This window comes from Tachypleus tridentatus, chromosome 4 (assembly GCF_004210375.1).
Source record: "Tachypleus tridentatus isolate NWPU-2018 chromosome 4, ASM421037v1, whole genome shotgun sequence".
NCBI lineage: Eukaryota > Metazoa > Arthropoda > Merostomata > Xiphosura > Limulidae > Tachypleus > Tachypleus tridentatus.
The window spans coordinates 49315408-49336540 of NC_134828.1; the positions used below are offsets into that span (position 1 = coordinate 49315408).

General features: G+C 35.4%; 1 protein-coding gene across 3 annotated transcripts in view; it reads left to right on the forward strand.

The window, feature by feature from the left end:
- Window positions 1–1858: 1858 nt before the first annotated feature.
- The window catches only part of LOC143249088 (dnaJ homolog subfamily C member 27-like), a 35264-nt gene continuing 15989 nt past the window's right edge, over window positions 1859–21133 (forward strand). Inside the window, exons 1-2 of one of the 3 annotated variants that reach the window (XM_076498332.1) lie at window positions 1931–2015; window positions 20459–20641. The gene's annotated coding sequence lies outside the window, so the exon portion shown is untranslated. Of the gene's footprint in view, window positions 2016–18066; window positions 18101–20458; window positions 20642–21133 lie in introns of those variants that run through there. The other 2 variants (XM_076498330.1, XM_076498333.1) reach the window with 2 other exon arrangements.

Genomic DNA, 21133 nt, shown 5'->3' on the forward strand with positions numbered 1-21133 from the left:
TACATTTACAACATACACCATAATATCGATACTCAAAAACAATGGAAAACACACAGAAACAAACCGCGCACATAAATCAGTTACAGAGACACCACTTCTGTTAACACCAATAATATAGACTTAATTTAGTTATGCGGCAGCATTTGGTATAAAAACACATTGTAAATGAATATTTTATTCAAAGAAATGTATTCGGCTACAACTGAAAATAACCACTGAACAGCATCCAAACATGTTAGGTGTTACCTAATCATTATAATACGCAACCATCATTTATCCAACTCTAATATGTATCAACAACATACGTAACGTTACACACAAGTATAGAAAACGACACAGAAACGCTATCATCGATTTCATCAATGAATATCAAAAACTCTTACCAAAACTGCACTACTCTACTTTTCACAATAGTTAAAAGTCACTCACGTATATAATCACTTACATTACACAGACACCCACCGTTTCTCTTTTCCCTAAAAATTCAAGACATAACACAATAATATTCAGAGCTATCGTACTAAAACCAAGTCAACTATAACCAGATCTTACAATAACACTTAAATTAACTCAACAATAATGTATTTAAAGGTAATTTATGTGCAATTCAAGTCTGTTAAATTGATCTTATGAAAAAGTGATTATTTGCACGATCAAAGAAACACTATATGACCCACTAGTATTAAAAATTATGAATTTTTAAATGTAGTAGAGATCTTGCTATAAAACGTGATGAAACAAAACGTAAAACACCAATCACAAGTCCCTCGCTGGTACAGCGGTAAGTTTACGGACTTACAATACTAAAGCCAAGAGTTGAATTCCCCTCAGTGGATTCAGCAGATATTCTATTTGGGTTTGCTATAAGAAAACACACACAACCCCAAATTTAATCCTTGCCACCCTAGTATTTTGTTTCTGTATCTTTCAAAATTTTATGTACATTACAGCATTTCAACAAAGCATCAAATAAACTTTCATAAATGAGTATAAATTATAACTGAAAAAGAAAAGTTGACCATAATCTTAAAAGAACTTCTAGCTATAAATAAAGTGAGTAATCTTTTATATATTATAAATTCAACACATTTACTATTTATCCTTCCAACGAATAGTAAGATTGACCGTCACATTATAATGCCCCCACGGCTGAAAGGGCGAGCATGTTTGGTGCAACGGGAATTCGAATAACAACAGGCAAGGCAAAAGGAAAGAGAAAAAAGAAAGACAAAGAATAAAGATGCTTGACGAATTCACAAAATGGCAAGAAATAACATCACATAACTAGTTTGATAAATCCAGGTACAGAGAGAAATGAAAAATCATTACCGTCAACGACTGCATGTAAGCAGGAGACCGGAGAAGAATAATGTACAAAATATTAAATTTAAGATTTTCCTTCGACCTTTCACACGTATTGAAAGGCTGGTCCATGCATGTTTTTCGAAATTGTTAAATAAAATGTTCTAAAGATAACTTTTTGGAAGAGCCAAGACATTAAGCTTCCCCCCCCCCTCCACAGTGGTACAGTGAAAGATAAGCCTGCGGACTTATACTACCAGAAACCGGGTTTCAGTACTCGTGGTGTTTAATAACAACAACAAGAACATAATAAAGATTTATAAATTAATTAGAATCATGAGTACAGAAATTCCAAATTACTCAAAAAATTATCAAAAAGCACACTTAAAGAAGCACTACTTTAGCGGGTTCTATTGGCTTTCTTAAAACTTTGCAGACACCCTATGAGCCAGTGGGAAGTTTTATAGAATCTAGACTTACAATGATAGAATGCGGGGTTTGATTCCATGCTGTGCATATTCAGAGCAAGTAGCTCTTTTGGTTACTTTGAGATAAGAAGTAAAAAGTTTACAAATTTCATGAGTTAACTATATTTAAAGAGAATAATTATAGCTTTTATAGAGGGCCGCGAAAAATATTTTTGTCTGATGGTTTTCGGAATGCGATGTAAATGTATCAGTGTTTTACGTTCGTGTTTGTAACTTTGCATTGAGGTTAGCTTTATTTATTTTTCCAGTATAATTCTAAATTTTAATTGCATGCGATTTCATTTTTGAGTTTATTCCAGAGCAAGTGTAAGGTGCTCATTGTCAAACATTCTTCTGCATCACTAATTTACTGCTTACTGAGTGTTACTAGTAGTACTCAGTAGTAATGTTAGTGCTTTACTGTAATGTTAGTACCTGCTACCTCTGTTACGTAACGTATGGACAGCTTGACACTGTTTGTGCTTCAAGTGTTATAATAAATAAAAATTTAAACAAACCCTTTATTTTTTAAGCAAATTATCAATTCCCCAGGTAAATTGTAGTGAGGTGCTAGTGCTCATACCACTCATAAGATCCTGTTTAGTCTGTCCTTATCAAAATCTTAATATTTTATTCTCTCATCCTGTTGTATTCAGAACATAGCACAAATAAATTAAACATCTTTGTTTTTCAGTCGTCCAGATAATTTTATAAGCTTTAATAAGATTACATCTTACCTTCAGTTTAAATAACTAGTACTAAGAAGTATCAAGATGCTTGTCAGAGCTATGGGCTTTTCACCTTTTTACTCACGGTTCTTTATGTCACAGGAAGGTGTTTAATTGAATCAAAGCATAATTATTTAACTTTGATCTGCTGCACTTTAATATATTACATATAAAATATTTTGATGATTTTTGTAAACTGTTTAAAAATTGATCTGCTGCACTTTAATATATTACATATAAAATATTTTGATGATTTTTGTAAACTGTTTAAAAATTGATTTTCTCACCTTGCCAACTTTTTACTGTTATCTGTTAACTTATTTTTGATATGTAATCCTTCCATTGATGGAATCATTCCAGTAACCATCTTCTTATTCCTTTCTAATAAGTCAGTATTCCTTCCTAGATAAAGAGAGCAAAGTGTAACCCAATATACTTACGTGCAATTTTAGTAGTGACTTGTACAGAAAGGTAATTACCTCTTTCAAATTATATTAAACAGGTCTATAGATACATATTAAACTTCTTTGTTAGCTTCACTATGAACCACAGAGCACTTCCTCAATAGCTGTAGTGACCTATATGTTATTACAAGTACAACAGTTTGAAATGTTAATAGATCTAGTACTAAACTAACAATTAGTTTATGATATACCTAGTTCACTATCAGAGTTCTTATACATAACAAGAACTGTTTGATAGTTTTACTGCCACTTAAAGAATGTAGAATGTATGTGTGCTACCCATTCATGATTTGATCAAATACACTGTCAGATGTTTAATCTAGTACTATTAGCTTGTTAAAACATACAGTGCAAAGTTTGTAATAATTGTAGCAGAGGAATCAGATAATTTATAACTATAGTATATCGGTGACGTAAGAAATAATGAAAAAATATTTAAAGATTAGCACTGTTGAAGATGCAGTTAATTCAGGTCTAATTTTGATGTTAGGTAAGCCATAATAGTAACTAATAATACTTCTACTGATTAGTAGTATTAATGGTAATACTGCATTAATAAATTTGTCCTCAGTTAGTTGTATCAGTCAGAGGAACTGATATTTTTGAATTTTTTTTATGAAATGTTGTCCCTTTGTAGGATTTTATAGTAATGGCATCCATTTTATCTACTTACATCAAAGCTACATATGTATGATTAGTGTGACCATACTAGGTGACTTATGGCTTATAATACAGTTAAAAGTACTACTGAAAAAGTTACAGAGAAAATTATCACCAGTTTTATGTTATCTGTCACAACACTCATTTTAAAGAACTGATGAGACAGTTGGATTAAATTACTAATGCTTTTCTGGAAAATACATAGAAAACCCCATTAGTACTCGTTGATATAAACTGCAATCTTGTAGTGGTTTTATTTTTGTTTGACCTGTATTTTATTAATTACACTATAACCAATAAAAATTTTGGTCTGCAAGCAATTTGATGCATAAGTAATCTAGAATTATCTTTTTAAATGCCAGGGTTGTCTGTATGAACCAAGTATTATTTCATTCTAAGGTTTGTCGTTTATAAAATAATTGTTTTGTATCATTATCCACTGAAGCTTTGGTACAGGTTTGTATTTGGAACAAAAGCAGAGTTCCAATTTGTATGGATGCCACACTTGTAGGTGGATCTCAGGCCTGTAGGAGGATTGTGCAAAAAATGCATCAAACGTTTGTCAGGTAGAAGGCTTAGAATTAAGAAGTTATTAAAAACAAATTTCAAATTATATATAAAAATAAGCTTTGTTAAATTTTATTTTGGCTGGAGGTTAGGATGGGCATCTCCAGTTTTTGCAAGACATCATTATTGTTAATGGACTTTCACTCTTTTAAGGCAAAAAAAAAGCATTTCCTAGAATTCTTGTTGCAGTATCTCTTCGTTGTTTGTGTAGAAATGAGATGTAAAATCTGGTGGAAATGTATTTTACATTTGTATATTTGAAAAAATTAAAATACTTCAAATAAATACAAATATTTATCATAGGAGAACATTCTCTTTGTTAGTTCTGTTACTTTTTTCAGTTTACAAAGCACCATCACCATACATGATATGGTAGCATTGATGCCGTGCAATGATCTGCATGGGGGAGATGAAGTTTAGATGCTGTTCTGCAATTAAGGTCAATTAGCTGTCCAGCTTTTTCTTTTAAAAGGTTGGTAATGTTGCAAGTAAAGTAGAGGTAACAAAGAATAATAGTTATGCTAGAGCTGCTTCTATTATGCCACATCTGAAAGCTAGTTTACAGTTGCTGAATTGTTTAAGGATGCAACTTTGATTCAATATGATGGTAAAAACTTGGTGGCTTTTCAGTTGAATATGCTAATGTATTTGATGAGTTGGCCAGTTGTGTTAAACAGAAAAGGATCATGAAATGTGTGCATGTGTTCAACTACATTAGTGGTTGTTTGGAAGTAAGAAGGTATGACAGAGTCTTGTGATGATGTTTTCAGATGGTGACTTGTAATGATGCCTTTCCACTCCCATGACCAAACAAATGTCTGAAGTCATTAAAAGGTGCCTGATGATTCAAGACTTGAATTGGCATCTGTATACTAGTAAGAGCAGACCACTGCTTTTAGCACTTGAAATATATTTTTCAGAGTTTTTACATCATGCTGTTTGATCTGTGTAATGTTTCCACCACTGTTCAAGAATCAAATGGCACTTACCTTAAAGGAGCTGTAGTATAAAATATACCAGCTCTGTGCAAATGGTGTCTTGATGTTTGATCACAAATTCAAGTCTGCTCTTGAAAATCAGAACACTGTACTTTGGCAGATAAAAAAAAGCTGCTTGAAGTTGAGACCAGGAAAATGTGAGTTCATGTGCATGCTTCAGGTGGAAATTTTGGGTCATAATATAGGTAGTTATAGAACCTCTGATGATCCCACAAATAATACAGTGATATAAGAATGGCATCTACTTGTGACCAAACAAAACCTATAGTTTCCTTGATGTTGTGTCATATTATTGACATTCTTTGAGACCATCATTTGGTTTTATTAAAGCTTGTGCACATTTTGAATGGGCCAAAGAATGTGAAAAAGCATACCTGTCACTAAAACATGCTTTAAATTTCTATTGTTGGTGAATCCATGACAGGATTGTGAGCTCTTATTGGATACTGATACTAGTGATAGTGTGACTGAGGTGGTAGTAATCTAGTTGCTGGATGGAGAGTAATATTGTATGCTTATAGCTTCTGAATACAGATAATTTTTACAGTTATGATCTTTGTCAAACACTTCCAATACTTCTTATATGGTAGAAAGCTCGATTGGAAAATGTATTATTGAAGTGGCTGTGTTATACATCATCATCTGGACCCAGAACATAGAAATGCAGTTTGATTACTTTGATGCACAATGAAACCCTATCCTTTCATTGAATACCATGATCTTGGATGCCTTGTAGCAGTTAAAGCTATTCCTGCCATAGCAACATTAAGGCATATAGCAGGAAAATCCATTAGCGGAAGGATATCACTATTAACAATTTTGGAGCTCTGGAGAGAGCAACCGAATGACCTGAATCTAACATGAGCACTCCTTACTATAATTTATTAAAGGTGAAGTACAGTTAACAGTGATTGTGAGGCAAAGTGCAGATTCACATAATTGTGGTTTGTGGCACTTGTGAACAGTTATGAGTACAGGAAAGTGTACTGTATTTTTCTTATAAATAGTTTAGGTGTGCTGCAGCTGGTGGTCCCAGTGATCTTAAGAAGGAAAATGTTTAATCTTTGCATTATACAAAGGCTAGAAGTTACCAAGTAGTGTAAATTTACAGTGGTGTAATCCAGCAGAAAATTTTTAGAACTTCTTTATTGATAGTTTTCCAGACATTTAATTAGTTAAATGGTATGGTCATTATGTGGGCTTTAGATTTATGCATTAAATTACACTTCAGCAAAAACTTTTATTGTTGTGTTAATGTAACAATGGATGGTCCAGTTTGGCTTATCTTGAGATACTCATAGGGTAAGGGAACTAAGTTCAATAGCAAGTTATTTTCTAAGTTGTGTAAAGTGTTGAGTGTGGTGGAGGTGCATGTTTTAGCTTATCACCTCCAATCATGGTTTATCAGAATGGGTTATATAAACTTGCAAGTGGATGTTTGCAAGGTTTGTTAATCTTAGCAAAACTGATTGAGATGAACACTTTCTGTATGTCATGATGGTATATTGAACAACAAAATGGTTTGATTGGTTATTTATGAAACATGCTTGTGCTTAGTCAAGAAATACTGCTCCCTGTAAGTATGATGCATGGTCCACCAGCTAGAGCTAGTGTGCCACAGTGTCTCTAAGGTCATTGTTGGTTTATGTACACAAGTTGGCACAATAACAGCTAGGAAAGATTGCTGTATGTGGAATAGATATCATAATAAAACAGTTAAGGAACAAATTTTTTAGTGTACAGACTAGATATAGGTTGTAAGCAGCTCAGTTCTGGCTTGACAGGTCTTTACTTTGTATTCTCCAACAAATTGGTGCTTTGACATACGAGTTACAGTCATGTGGAACATGTTGATCAGCTAATGCTATTTCTTACAGGTGTGCCTCTCTTGCATTTATTAGATCAGGAATCAGAGTTTGAGACTGATAAGAAAGAAGATGATGAGTATATTGTTTCATATGGTCTCAAGACCATTGATGAGGAGGAAGATGCTGAAAGTAGTTTTCTAGTTATGCAAGAATGACTCAGGTTGGAGGTACCTGGAGAAGAGAAAAATGCTAGCTTTTATGGTTGGTTGAGGTGCTTGCTGTGGCTGGAATTTGGAAATAAGTGTGCACTTATAAAATATTCTGTCATAACCAAATAACTGTAAAGGTGTGGTTGGTACTTGGTGTTCCCCACTAGTACAGCAGTAAGTCTACCGATTTACAATGCTAAAATCATTGGTTCGATTTCCATCGGTGGACTCAGCAGATAGCCCAATGTGGCTTTGCTGTAAGAAAATACACACACACATGGTACTTGGTATCTTAAGTATAGCAGAATGCCCCCAAGGTTACCAAACAGAAAGATTTTGTTGAATTCTCTTTTTCCATGGTGCAAAGTATAAATTAATTATTTTAAACAAACAAAAAAATTTTAATAATAAATAATTAAAAGCGTGATACAACTGTCTAGTGACATCAAGATAATTAGAAGGGTTAAGGACTGTCTTAAATGGAAAAAGTCACAATTGAAATGAAGGTCAACTAAATTCTGACTGTGTAGAGGTTCAGCTAGAAGTTTAAGTTTAAAGTTATAATGGTCTGGTTACTACATTTTTTGTTATAAATTTGCACTGGGCACAGAGTACTACACTGTCTGCTTGTGCCCAAGGTGGAAGATTGGCATCCAATGATTAATTTTTGTCTAAACAATTCCTAAATCTTCCAAAGCTCACATTGGAGTCATTGTTCATTCTGTGTTATCATTTATGCTAGGACTGTGGATAACCAGGTTCAATTTCATTAGTGCCTATATGCATGTCTCCTTCCACTATATGCATTTTGTGCACAAGGTTCAGGTGTTACAGTTTAGGGCTTTGCTCTTGAAACTAGCATTGACACCATATGTTCTGCTGAATTGTACAAACATTTTCTCATCACATCCTTTCCAAGGACATGGGCACACATCATTACATGGACAACTGGCTACTACTGGCAGTATCTTGTCACTCAACAGTACATCACACACAAATACTGTTTTCTGAAGCAATCAAAGAAGGATTTCTTATAAGAGCCAAGAACTCCATTCTAACTCCAAAACAATGTATCATCCATCTAGATGTTGTTTTTCAACATGTATCTCAGTTAGGCTCACCCATATGTGTAACAGGCAGTCTGACTCTTACTCTTGTCTCCTACTACACAAATTATTTTTCTTTGTTTTGGGAATATAGGCATCACTCAAATCCCTCATTCCTTTGGGATGAGCACACATGAGATCCTTCTAGTTGTCTCTATGTGACTTATGAATTATGAACAGCAATTCCACTGAATTCCTCAGTTTCCTTATTCAGGATTAACATCTTTTATCTTAAGTGGTGGTTATTTGGAAAAATACTGAAAAGGGTGATTGTCTGCTACAACTTTAGCCAGAGATTCACTTTTTCACAGATACCTTGTTTCAGGGATGGGGTGCATATCTTAACGGTTAGAAATTTTTAGGGCTTATGGACACACAATGACGCTGGAATTATTGGTGAGCAAAGTTATCATGCTCCACACCATCATTTCCACAGTGGTCTCTTACATTTCCTGTCAAGAGGACATTCAGTCCCAGTCTCTCTGTTTACAACCCTTGTATTCTCTATGTTGGATCCACTCCCATCACATCATCTCACTATTGTACTGTATTGTGAGGGAGGTGAATTTAGTTGCAGATCAATTGTCTTGAATTGACTTAATTCTTCTAACAGACTGGATGCTTCATTGAGTGTTTTTTGTTGTTTTTGCTTTCATTATGGGACATATATGGCTGATGCATTTATTGCTCATTGTAACATTCACCTACTGACATTTCAATCTCTGGTACCTCACTCTTGGGCATTGACAGTAGATTGCACCTCTGTGCCTACCCACTAATTCGTCTGTTATCCAGAATCCTAGCAAAGATTCGTTTAACCCCTTTTCACATTCTGTTGGTAACGCTGTTTTCCACTTTTGCACTACCTTAAAGAGTGCCCATCTCTTCCACTTCCTCTTTAGCTGACTCTGTTGAGACAGGCATAATCTGACATCTTATGCCCATCTATCCTGAAGCTCAAGCTTCATGCATAGAGATTATATGGTCTTTTGCATGACATTGGAGTCCTACTTTTAAGGTTACTACATACCTATTTCAGTCTTTGCATACATCCCACAATGAACTTTTATCAATGCAAATGGTACATACATTGAAATTTGTATATTGCAAAGAGGTTGAATCCATTTCATCCAGACATGCCAACCATAGCTCAGTTTTTGACCTGGCTCTTTAGCCAGCATTTTGCATTTTCCACAACTGCCATATGTAAGGCAACTTTGTCAGCCACTTCTAGACACCTGAAAAGACAGAAATTCCTTCAGGTCCCAGTGCCCTCTATCCTCTTCAAGCTCTTCTTCCCAAATTACTATTTCAGTTATCTAATTGTCATATGAAAGTGGTATTACATGCTCTTTTTCAACATCCATTTGAACCCTTAGCCTCATGTATTACCTTTTCTTTAAGATTTATTTTTTGTTGCTTCTAGCCTTCAAACATTGCAGATTGGAGTTTTTTAGTTTCATATGCACAGGATGCTTTATCATTTCACCTATGTTCTTCAATCCAAGACGGGTCCTTCTTACTTAAGACACTGGCAGCCAGAAAAGAGGGATATATTCTTTCCACTAAGCCACCTGACCATTATTTCTCACATCTATAATTGGTCAGATTCCAATCATCTGTTACATTCATTGAGGGCTGTAACATGTTATGTTGCCCACACTAAAGCTTTTATGAGTGCTAAATAATGACTTTCTATTCATTGTGTCTCTTCACTTTCCTGGATTTACCCCTGATTACTTTGATGGGGTGGATATGAAAATTGATCCATGTTGGTTATTTTTGGCTCTCTTGGGAGACGAAAAGAGTTCTGTGAGTTATGTCTTATCAGATTTATGTCTTTAGTATGTAGACCTCCCCCAATACTTTCTCAATACCCCCACATTATTTGCATGACCTGACAGTATCTTTTTCTGAGGGTATTTCAACTATTTCCTGTAGCTGTATTAACCACATTCACTAGATTAGAAAGAGGGGAGATTATTCCTTCCTTTCTAGATCCCCTCAGTGTGCATTCCTGTATGTGGTGAAGGGACTTCCCAGGGAAGGTTCTGTTCTTTCAGCTTACCTCCTCTGGGATCTAAACATCCACCCATGTGTTTGCTGTGCATGGTGACCCATGAAGGGGAGGAGAGGATCTTTGTGCTGGAGGGGTCCAACCCTAACACACCACTCTGGTCTTGAATTTCTCCAGACAGGCAGCCTTGGTGTGGTCCCCTAGGGTCATTTGACTGGTCCACTTGGGCTAGGGTCAACCAAGTACCAGTGATGGATATTCTCACCAGGTGTTGTGGACATTGTATCTGATGCTGGTGTTTGGGTACAGTGCACACGAAACCCATTGCTGTAGTGTCCTTGTTTGGCATGTAGTGCATCCCATCATAGGGCTCTATTGTGGGTGGGGTCAGTGGGTAGTGAAATCTTTCTTTTTTTATAGTGGATCCTCCAAATAAAAACTTAAATAAAATAGAGAAAAAACAATCCATACGTAAACGACCATGTCTTGAAGATTCTAAGCAGCAATCTTCAACATCGCAACACCTGTTGTACCTCATTTTTGTATGCTACATTCTTTTTCAGACAAACCTTTAGGGCAAATGTCTCCCTTTTTCATTAAGAAGGGACTAGAGGGAGTTGCTGGCTTTCCAAAGTCAGTAAAGAAGCTTTTATCTAGTGACGTATTGGTGGAAACATCCACATCTCAACACAGTGAACTCCTCTTGCATTTAAAGGTGATTGGGGATATACCAGTTGAGGTTACACCTCATGCTATTTTTAATTCATCACAAAGAGATATCGTTGAGAGGGATTTGAAGAACTTCACCAAGTCGGAGATTTTTGTTGGTTTCTCCACCCAAGGAGTTTCTGCAGTGAGACATATCTCCACTCACAAAGATGGAATTATGATGTCAGCCAATGTCCTCATTCTGACATTTACATCACCACATCCACCTGCCACTATCAAGGCAGGTTATCTTAATTGCAAGGTACGGCCATACATTCCAAACCCTCTCAGATGTTTCCAGTGTCAGCAGTTAGGTCACTCAAAGAGGTCATGTTGTGGTTTCTTGACATGCACTTATTACAGGGGTAAGGACCACGATGCCTATGAGTGTGAAAAGGACTCTCGTTGCATCAATTTCAATGGCTCTCACCCATTCTACTGCTTTTTTCAAATGACAACATCTTGTGTCAATATTCTTTGACATTGAGAAGGTTTATGATACAACATGGGGGTATGGCATTTTGCGAGACCTCCATATATATGGATTATGTGGCCATTTGCCCATTTTTATAAAAGATTTTTTAATCGACAGGTGATTCCAAGTTCGTGTTAAACATGGGTTATACTGAGTAGCAGCTACAGACTGCCCTCAATTGTGTACTGAAGTGGACCACAGCAAATGGCTTTAACTTCTCTCTCTCTAAAATCGTTTGCATGTACTTTTGCCTCCAACCTTGATCCTGAACTCCGTATCAGTGAAGTTGTGCTTCTTCTGGTCCCTGAGACAAAGTTTTTGGGGCTTATCTTTGACCGTAAGCTGACCTTTGTACCACACATCAAGCAGCTATGGGTCAAATGTACAAGAGCACTGAACATACTCTGTATTCTCTCTTCCACCACTTGGGGAGCAGATCGATGTTCTATGCTAAAGATATATCATGCTCTTATTCGATCAAAACTCAACTATGGATCACTTGTCTATGGCTCTGCCAGGACCTCAGCCGTAAAGATGCTGGACCCCATTCATCATCAAGGACTTTGGCTCTGCACTGGGGCTTTTCACACTTCACCAGCTCAGAGCTTATACATAGTTTCATGAACATTCTTTGCACCTTTGCTGTTTGCAACTATCTTTACTGTATGCTTTGAAACTTCATTCCTTACCAAAGCATCCCACTTGAGGTTGTGTTTTCCTTCCTTAGTGGGCCATATTTTTTCTGAACAGACAATCTTCCATTGCTCCTTTTGGCCTTCTTATCCAGGTGCAGTTAGATGAATTGGGTCTGTTCTTAAATAACATTGCTTTATCCACTGGTCAACCCATTCACCATGGCTTTTTACAGCCCCCAAATGTGACCTATCTTTAAGTCATCTGTGGAAAGCAGACACTTTAATTATAAATATTGTCTGTTATTTGCTGAACATCTATCGAATCATCCTTCCATTCCTACTTAGTCAGATGGTTTGAAATCAGGTGACTTTGTGGGCTCTGCCATGGTTTGTTGTGGTTCAGTGGTTGTGTGCAGAATCCCCACTACAGCTTTTGCATTCACTGCTGAATTGTATGCCATTTCTCTTGCCCTGGATCACATAGAAGCTAAGCAGTATTCAAAATTCACGATTTATACTGATTCGCTTAGTTCTCTACTCTGCCTGAATCGCTTCACGTTAGTTCACATCTTTTTCTTGCCGATATTGAAAACCAACTGGCTGATTACTCTTTGACTTTTACTTCTATTCAGTTTTTCTGGATACTGGGCCATGTTGGTATTTGAGGGAATGAGCTTGCCGACACTGTAGCTAAATCTATCTGCTTTGGCACTATCAATGCTGTGTCTGTTCCATACATGGACTATGGTCCTGTATTCAAGGCTCTGCTCCGTGCCAATTGGCAGTTGACTTGGAATGAGCAACGTGAAAGCAAGCTTTTCCAAATAAAACCCCATTTTGGACTTTGGCCGTGTTGCTTCTGTAAGGTTTAGAAAGAGGAAGTTGTTCTAACTAGACTATGCATTAATCACAGTTTTTTAACTGATCATTTTCTTTTATCTGGAAGTGATGCACCGATCTGTAGTCTATGTAACACTTAGGGCACAATAAGCCACATTTTACTTTCTTGCCATCATTATGACTCTCAACAATGACACCATTTTAAACATGTTCTGTCCCAAGGTTTATCCATAATGTTAGACAGTGTTATTGGTGACGATGACATTGTCAATCTTGGAAATGTTTTTAGTTTTTTGAAGGTTATTTATCATTTTAATGCCATTTAAATTTTTAATTTATAAATTAGACATTTTTTAATGTGATTCCCTTTTAAGAATCACAGTCCAGCTAGTTCAATTTGAAATTAGAAAATGGCCATAACATCAAATAACTCGAAACTATGACTGGAAAGGCCAATGTCAGGTGACTAATGCTGCTGTTTGAACTACCCGTTAATCATCCTGGTGAGTTATTATTAAAATTTTGCTACAAGTCTTTTAAAACATTTATTACTTTACTTTTTGAAAATGGCCGTAACGTCAACTAACTTGGCACTAGGACTGGAAAGATCAACTTCAGGTGACTGAAGGTGGTTTTTGAACTTACCTGTTAATCTTCCTGGCTAGTTATGATAATTACAGTTATGCTATAGAAAGTCCTTTACAACTTGTATTACTGTAGTTTTTTTCTTACAACTGTAGACTAGATGTAAACATTGATTTTAATGCTATTTATGTTTTTTTTTAACTTCATTGTGTTTTACCTTAATTTCCTTTTATGAATATTACTATATTTGCTTTAATTTTAACATTTTATCAGATGTTTAGTGCAGGTAATCTAACTGCTTTGTGCTGTAAAACACCAAACCAACCAACCTTTCTAGATTTCATAATGTCTTTCTCATAGGATCCCACTTTGTTGCAAGTGTTGGCCAGTCAAGTATGCTTTCCAATCACGTTGATTTCCATGAAACTTGTGTCTATGCTCAGCAGGTCTGATGACAAGCCAAAAGTGATCTTGGATTAAGTTCACAACCAGCATGTCATCTATCACCAGGTCCAAAAATCATATCTTACAAAATTGAGATGGTCAATGTTAGATATACTTCTCATTTCCTTTTTGTTTTGCTCTCTGATGGTCAGGAAGTTGCTGACATACAGCATGTCATTAGTACTCTCAGTGAGTGCTTTATCTTTCTAGGATTTTTATTTTTTGTCCTGCCTTCTTGACTATCAAGTCTCAGCCAGAGTAGTCTCCTTATTCCTTTCAGGCTGATTGTCTTTATGATTATAATTGCCCCTTTACACTGGTGGAACTTAAGCTCATTCTTCATTGGTTGGGCAGTACATCAATTGGATCCAGTGATATTCGCTATAAGATGTTGTACCATCTTTCTCCTATCTCTCTTGCCTTTCTGGTTATTTTTAACCAGATTTGACAAGAGAACAATTTTTCTGATGTTTGGTTTAAGGCTGTTATCCTTCCATTTTCCATGCCTTGGAAGGATCCCAAGATTCCTTTTATTTATTGACCAATTGCTTTTACTATCTGTCTTTGTCAGGTATTAGAGAGGATGGTTAATGCTCATTTTGTTTAGTTTTTTGAATGAAATAACCTCCTCTCACCCACCCAGTATGAGTTCTATCAACAGTGCTCCACCATGGACCAGCCGATTCAACTTGCGACCTAGATCAGGGAAGAAGTCTTCCTCAGGAGAGAACATCTTGTTTCTGTCTTCTTTTATCTTAAGAAGGCTTATGACACTACTTGGAGGCATACATTTGGCAGGAACTCTATTCATCTGGGTTATGGGACCTCTTGCCCATTTTCATTTCTAAATTTTTACATGACAGGTGATTCTAAGTATGTATGGATTCCACCCTCTCTTATTCTTTTATACAGGAACTTGGAATTCCTCAGGGTTGTCTTTTGTGTAAAACGTTTCCATATTGAAAATCAATGCTTTTACTCAACAACTGCCTCATACACTTACAAATGGCCATTGTACATGAGGTTTACTGAGTGAGAGCTTCAACCTGCCCACAATAACAAGTAGTTTTATCATTTTCTCTTTTGTCACCAAGGAGGTTTATGCCACAATCCCAAACTCCATTTCAAGAATGTTGTTTTTCCTGTGGTCCCTGAAGCAAAGTTCTTTGAATCTATCTTTGACTGTAAGCTTACTTTCATTTCGTAAATCAAGCAGTTAGATGTCAAATGTACAGGAGCACTTTTACTTCAGTGTTATACAAATCTTAACTCCTTACTAAAGCATGCCACCTTTGTTGGCTTCTTTCCTCAGTGGTATAGCATCTTTCTTAACAGATAGTCTGCAATTCATTCTATTGGCCTTTATATCCAGGTACAGCTGGCTTAATTGAACCTATCATTGAATGATATGTACTTTCAGTTTACCCCTCTAGGATCTAAACATCCACCAATGTGTTTGTCATGTGTGGCAACCCCTGAAGGGGAGATAGGATCCTAGTGATTGAAGGGTCCAACCCCAACATACCACTTTGACCTTCAATTCTTGTCAACAGGTGGCCTTGGGAGTGGCCCTTTTCAGCTCAGTTGGTTGGTCCTGTTGGGCTAGGGTCAAACAAGTACCAGTGTTGGGGATTCTTAATAGGTGCTGTGGACATTGTGTCTGATGCTTTTGTTAAGGTACTAGTACTGGTGTTGGACATTCTCAAGAGGTGTTCTGTATATGGTGTCTGATGTTGGTGTTAGGGTATAATGCTCACAAAATCCTGGCATTGCAATTATTTATCATGGATAGCTCTATCAATGAACAAAAATAAATAAAACTGAGAAAAAAATTGTAATTAGTAAATGGCTACAAATGGATGACTATGTTCAACAATTACCACCACAGTCAATTTCTATATTATAGATTTCTCATTTTCCATTCAATATCTGAGAAATTCCTAGGGCAGATGTCTCCCTTTTTCATTCAAAAGGGATTAGAGGGACTTACACCAAACTCCTCTTAAAGTTGGAGGCCGTGGGGTATATACCCATTTACCCATCGAGGTTACTTCCCATGCAAATTTGAATTCTTCCAGAGGAGTTATAGTTGAGAGGGATTTAAAGAAGATTCCCAAGTCAGAGATCCTCGCTGGTTTCTTCCATTTGAAAGGATGGAAAGATGCTACCTACAAATGTACTGATTTTGACACTTACATCTCCACATCCACCTGCCACTATCAAGGCAGGATACTTAAACTGTAAGGTATGGCCATATATTCCCAACCATCTGAGATGTTTCCAGTGTCAGCAGTTCAGTTACTTGAAGACATCATGTAGTGGTTCTTTAATATGTGCTTGTTGTGATAGCAAAGACCACAATACTTACGAGTGCAAACTGGAACCACACTGTGTTAACTGCAGTAGTCAACACCCTTCCTACTTTTGATCTTGCTGTAAGTGGGTGGAGGAGAAAGAGGTGCTATGCATAAAGACTGTGAATAATATCTCCCAACCCTGAGTCTCGGAGGTTATTGTCCCCCACTCTGCCTCAGACATATGCTGCTGTACTCCTTTCCATAGCTACAGTGGGAGTGCATACAGATCTCTCTGCACCTCCAACAGATTCATTTTCCAATCATGTGAAGAGTTTTTTCCCTCCATGGTTAAGAGAGTTGACAAGTTAATATCTACTCCAATCTCTGTCATCACCACTCCTTCCAGTGGCTCCCTGGATCTACTTTGGTTCCTGGTTGTGAATATTATTATGATATTTACTCTCTAGGTATTGCTTCTTTTCTAATTTATTTATGACCTCTCCAAAAAGTATGAATTTTAATGTGAATTACTAATTATAATGTTATAACCTCTTAGGCAAAACATAAATTTTATAGCCTTCATTCTTAATTGGTTACAAAGCCATAAGATAGAAATAATCAGGCCTAATTTGTCACATCCACCTGTCACATTCTCTCTTTCAGAAATTGCCAGTAATTCTCTCTGGTATTTAAAACTATATTATTTATAACCAACAGAAGGCCAAGGTTATAATCTGTTAAATGACTTATTATATTACATTGTTTATTTTGTTTCCAATTTAAACTTCATTACTATGGGAAACTTACATATGATTTAAGGTGAATTTTTAATGTCTCTTGTTGCACAATTATAAAGTGAAAAAAACTGTTACAGTTATAAGACATTATCTACTTTTTTGTATGTTATTATTCTTTATTATTTGGTGCATAATGTGAACAAATAAAATCTTATTAAATGCAGTAGTAACAGTAGTATGAAAAATTATGGTTAAATACTTTAGTTCTTGTTTTTGTGTGTATTCTTTCTTTACTAATATAAAACAAACTTTACTGTAAAATTATGAACTTTTTAGGTTAGCTAAAGTTAGATTAGGTAAAATTAAGAATTAACATAAATGATATGCTTGCATTTGTCTGTCCAGAACTTTCCCCTAGTCTGAGAAATGTGACAAAGTTTCTCTAAGCATCCTTCCTTTTCTATTTTACTCCCCTTGGTAGATTCAATAGAAAGCTGAATGAGGCTTTGCTGAAATAAAATCACACATTATTTTACTCATTGTAAAATCATCATTGCTTAGACAAACCATACTTTTGATAGCATTTAATCTTGTTTGGTTAATGAGCCATCAAATAGAAAATCAAACCCCTCTTACCACACCCACCTGTCACATTCTCTCTTTTAGGATTTGTTAATAGTTCTATCTTACCCTTAATACTGTATCATGTATAAAAAATAGAAATCCAAGGTTTTCTTCTATCAAATGATGTATTATGTTGTTTTTCTTATCAGAGAATTGTCAGTTTCTTAGTTATTAGAAGCTTTCTTCTCGTGGGAAAGATAAGAACTAGCTTGATTAAATTTGTAACAGTTTTTGTCTCATAGTTAGAAAGCTAGAAAAATAATGGTAGTTATGTGAAATTATCTGATTTTTCTGTGTTATTCATCTATGTTCTTTGGTGCATTGTTTAGTTGAATCAAAATTATTTGATGAAGTAGTACCATTAGTATATAAAAGTAGGTTTAAGTGTCATCAACAGTTAACAGAAAATGAAAAGAAAAGAAAACCCAGGTAAGTATTTCACTTTTTGATTTTCATATGTATTTTGTACTTATTATTATAAAAGAAACTAAAATGTAAAAATTATAAACTTTTTATTTCAGACAAGGTTAGATTAAGTAAAATAAAAAACAACAACATATTTATGAGGTGTGTTAATGAGTAGCCTGTACATTATGTAATTCAGTATGGTAACATGAACTCTGTGTTTGCCAACTGATTTAAATTTTATGACAGGAATATTAACTTAGACATGGTTCAAAGGGCAATAAGACAATAAAATTTAAGTATAAAGATGTGTGTGTTCTTAACAAGTTTTAAACTATTTAGGATAAACAAATGTATGATAATTGATAGCACATAAGATGCACTTCTTTTTTCTGAAAAAGTTTCGAAAACTCATCCAGGTCTATTATATTAAGTTGAAGAAAATGTATTTTTCAGGTCCCCCATAAGTTAAATTCTGCATAGTCTTTCCCCAGACAACTGTGAATTAAAATTTAAAAAAATCTGTGCAAAAATATATGATTAGGCTTATAATTAATGAAAAACAATTTGCCAAATATATGAGTAGATTTACAGTAGATAACTCAAGATGATTAATGTCAGTATGGCTGAGCAGTTCACCTGGTTCTTTAGTACCAAGCAGTAAATGTTTCTGCTTATATGTAGGAGACACTTTGTCCTGTTCCTTTACTTCTATGTTAAGCCACTACAGTTTACTTGCTTGGGACACTGATATTCACAGTGAACACCAGTGAAAATATGCTTGTTATCTGAAACTGTTACCTTTCCTTACCCTAAAGAAACTAATGGTGAATTCTGCTCTTTATATGAACTTGATCTAATATGTTGCATGCATGATATTTTCATTGAAATAAGTTGTTCTTGACATACAGATTTTATTTTTGATATTATTTGGAGTAAATATGAAATTCTTAGGTACACTTACATGTTTTTTCCCAAATATTCTTTGCTAAAATGTGTGTGTCTTGTATCTCCATGTGTCTTATATGCTGTAAAATAGAGTAGTTTCATGTTACAATTTGAAGTCATTTTAAAAAGAAAAAAAGGGTAATTTAGATTTATTTCACTTTTGGTTTTGATGTTTTTTTTAATTATTTAAGAAGTTCTTTCAGAGATCCATAAATGCAGAAAATGTGTAGATGAATAAAGGTATTTTTAATCTTAACATGAAAACCATTTTACTCTCAGACTACTTGGTATATTCACAGTTGCATCTTCATTAAAAATACTTGATTAAAAAATCTGATTTTTTGTGTACAAAAGTCTTATAAAGTTTACTGAAAATCTATCACATTTTGTGAAGTTTCTCCTACTATATTAAAAGTTTTAGTATGGAAACTGTGTAAAAAAAGGTGTATTTGACTAAGCCCATGTGGAGAACGTTAAGGGTCCCTGTCTTCTTTTGTCACTATCCTGGGATCCATACTTTTCATTAACTTTGTTTCTTATTCTTTTCTAGAGGGGCTTGTTGGTCCCTTCATTGACAGTTTTGTCTCAAAATGTTGATGCTCACATTTTATTCATCAACTTTTCATTTTCTTTTTACCTCTTCTTTGCTAGTCATTGGATGAGCTTTTACAGGCAAGCATGGGGATAATTTTTTTGCTGATAGTTTTCAGCTTTCATTGGTCCCCATATTTCATTGTCTCACTATAATTTCTTGTCCATTCCAAACCATACCTATTCCATGAACTAATATGTAAAAAGCCAGTGCCAGAGCAGTGTTTCTGCCTACTTCTCTGGCTTGTGCTTGTTAGTTTTTTGAAAATAGGGTTTTGTGGTTATCTATTGTTACAGTCTTCAGTAAAAGATCATTCTAGATTAAAGGAATTATGGGGTTTTGGACACATTTTCCAGGTCTCTCCTTTGCCAATTTCCCTTCACCCTTGCTACTTTTTCTGTTCCTAACTGCTGGGGTGATAGATCACAGAAAATTCTCACTTAATGGCATTTTATCACTGGGCCTAGAACAAGAGGTACCATTACAGTGTGAAGTTGGGCTGTGGTGACACCAAAAATATAGTGCAGGTCACCCCGCTTATATATTTCTCCAATAACCTACTCTTATAACTGGCAAGGGGCTCTTAGACTGAGGGTCAATAAAATGTGCATCTACACTCAAACATTTCGTACACTGCCCTCCTCCTGCAGCTAGAATAAGACCTGTGAGAAATGACAGTATTGGAGATGGCATACAGAGTATGGTCTGTATGAGTCTCAAGCTCACTACATACATTGGCTGTTAATTATTTTCTATGCATGTACTCAGAAAACCATGTACTGGTTCTGCTTGTACAATGACATAAATCTTGCTTATTTGTCCTCTTTCATATGTGGGTGAAGAGTATATCCTGGATGAGATGATGTACTATCTCTCATGGGTGTTCCCCTATGGAGCCCATGCTATTTGATGTCACACCCCACATGCTTCCTTTAGATGCTTTCTGAAAAAGGCTCTTCTTAGTAATCTTTGCACCATTATCTCAACCATCTGAATGTGGGGCTCTTGCTAAACTGTCTGTAGAAGTGAGTATCCACTTTGAAAGTTACCATTTTACTCACCTGAAAATGTATTTCTGATAGATACCACTAAACACATTCCCACCCATCCTTCCTACTTCCAGTGCACATTTCTTACTTGCCTCATTGAAAAATTAATATTTACATGTGCAAATACATAGGAGTTAGTATGCACGGAGGTGTGTTTTCTTTCTATTAGTGAAGGACTTTTGCTGTATAATGACATTATAACACAGTGGCACAAATTTATGTGAAATTAGATGAGAATTCTCACAAGGCTGGTGACACGCAAATATCTTTAACAAAACTTGAGGAAGAACTATGAAAATAGCAAACTGTATAAAGTAATAAATATCTATCAGAAATACATTTTCAGATTAGGAAAATGTTAACATTAATAACTTTAAATCAAAATCTAAATGGTAATATTTAGATTATTTGGATAGTTAAAATAATCAAAAACACTAACTTTGTTCAGTTTATAATTATGTAACTTTA